The sequence below is a fragment of the Nematolebias whitei genome, chromosome 2 (genome assembly GCF_014905685.2).
Source record: "Nematolebias whitei isolate Nwh7 chromosome 2, NemWhi1, whole genome shotgun sequence".
NCBI lineage: Eukaryota > Metazoa > Chordata > Actinopteri > Cyprinodontiformes > Rivulidae > Nematolebias > Nematolebias whitei.
In genome coordinates this window covers 49082543-49085021 of record NC_056499.1, presented here as the reverse complement: position 1 = coordinate 49085021, position 2479 = coordinate 49082543, and the positions used below count along the sequence as shown (strand labels likewise).

Here is a 2479-nt window from a genome sequence, read left to right as displayed (position 1 = left end):
CTCTCTATCCAGGATGTGCACATCTTCATCCCTGAAAGAGTGACCGCTGGCCTGGAGATGAGTGTAGACCGCAGAATCCTGGCCTGATGATGTTGATCTTCTGTGCTGGGCCATCCTTTTGGCCAGTGGCTGTTTTGTTTCCCCGATGTAAGACTGATCACAGCCCTCCTGACACTGAACAGCATACACAACATTACTCTGTTTGTGCCGGGGGACTGGATCTTTGGGATGAATCAAGTGTACAATGTTTTGATGTTAAATTTTGATTCTGTTCAATAAATGACCACATTTATTCTGATGGGTCAAAGGAAATTAATGTCTCATGTCACTGATTAAACTATCCACGCACAGTTACCTCGGTCACATGGCAGTAATTTAATTTGAAAAAGAGAGAACCCGTTTATTTAAATATATTGTAGTGGAGGTGCAGCAAACCTAGCCCTTAGCACACTACAGGTGTAAGGGTTAAAGGAATACCCAGAGAATGTGGACTGAATTGAACAGACTTCAAGATCAGGGTAAAATTAACAGTGTTTATTTACAGTAATATTTTAAGCAATGTGCACAGAGAGGGGCTGGAAGCCTGCAAGGAAAAGAGTCAGTATGCGTAACTTGAGGTAAGGTGAGTAATGGTGCTTTCTTTCTTACAGGAGGAGTTGTGGGTTGTCAAAGGAGTTGGGGATCCAATGGTTCCAGCAAGCAAAGATGTCTGAGGGGAGCTCCAGGTTGAGGTAGACAAGTGGCTGGAAGGTGACAGCTGAGGAATTCACAAGGGAGCTCAAGGTCATACAGCGGGAATCCAGGAACAGGGAGGCAGCAGAAGTTAATGCTGAAACGTGTAAGAACACAAGGTAAGTTTATCTATCACAGGATAATGCAACGTGGACAGAAACACAACTACCATTAGGCATGTAATGCTCCAGCGGTGACTGGTGTTCTTCTGCAGCCTTTTGTACTGTACAGCTCGCCACAGGTGTGGCGTGTTGGCACCATCTTGTGACTGCAGGAAGCTGAGAGAACTGAAGTCCCACAGCCAGAAGGTCTACGAGGAGTCCATTATCTTGATACTTTTAAAAGTAGACTAAAAACTCATCTGTTCAGTCTGGCTTTTACACAGGATAGCTTATAAAATTGTATTTTATTTTTCATTTTTAATTGTTTGTTTATTTATTTATTTCTGCCATAAAGCACTTTGAATTGCATTTGTTTGACAAGTGCTATATAAATAAAACTTTGACTGATTTCCATTCCACAAAAACTCTTTCTGTGTAGTCTCACCGGTTGTACTTTATGTCATTAGCTGCAGTTTAACAAGCTGATTTTTACACTTTGTGATTGACGTGGGACTTGTATAAATAAGGTGTCAACTTTACCTATTGACTATCTAAAAATAGTTCCTTTCTCACAAATGAATGAATCCTTTTAATTAAAAAGGGAAAAAGTTTACTACATTAACAAAGAATGCAACCCAAGCAGACAGCAGAAAATCCACAAGGACATTTAATCATTTGAATCCTCAATTCATTCATCAGGAGTCATTAAAACTGTCTTTTACACCAACACATAAACCCAAAATAAGATGCTGTTCAACAAGCATCCAAAACCAATTACAAGTCCTGAATAATTAAACCCTGAAAGCAGCTGTTATTAGAGCTGATGTAATGACCACATTAGTCACCCAGGATCTGTCTCTACTGCTGAACCACTATAACGTATTTCTGTTTGACAGTCAAAGCAGAGAAATGACACCAGACTCAAAGGTCAGCAGTGAGCATCTTTAACCTGCTCATAAAGCTTTTCATGCCAGGTCTTCTCTCCTGAGGTCATATGTGAAGAAACGCAGGTAAAACAGTTCAAACGGCATTAAAACATGCAAAGACACCAGTTATTTGTCACTGACTGCTGGAAGTGATGATTAATGCTTCCTTTATTATAACCCCCCCCACACACACACACACACACACACACACAAAAACACACATGCTGGTTAATGCTTTGACATTAAAAACAACAGTAAACTGCTTTAAAAGCTGGGTTTTTTTTTTAATTCATCACTTTACCTTTTATATAACGGATGTTGTCATAGTTTCCTGGTCCATCTCAGGACATTAAATTGCTTCACATTAGAACTTATTTTTATGCATTTCAGTTCTTACAGCACAGATTGCACTTTAAAAGCCTAGAATGCTATCCTCTGCTTTTTTAATGCATCCATGAACTGTGCTCTCTGAGTGGCTTTTCACAAGTTTTCCTTTGGCTTCCTCAACAGAACCTGGTCTCAGTGCAGCACTGCCTGATTATTACCTAAAGACAAACCTTATGAAATATTTGAACAACAAAATTTATTAGAAATTTATCAGTTTATAACTATATAGACATATATACATTAGGTATATATAGACATTTATATACAGATACCAGGTTCTGTAGAGGAAGCCAAAGGAAAACTTATATTTTTTTTTTATTCCTTTATATAACA

General features: G+C 38.8%; 1 protein-coding gene across 1 annotated transcript in view; it reads left to right on the top strand.

Annotated features, from left to right (window-relative positions):
- Positions 1-2479, top strand: part of tp53bp1 (tumor protein p53 binding protein, 1) — a gene marked incomplete at both ends in the record, with an annotated part of 265669 nt that overhangs the window by 260539 nt on the left and 2651 nt on the right.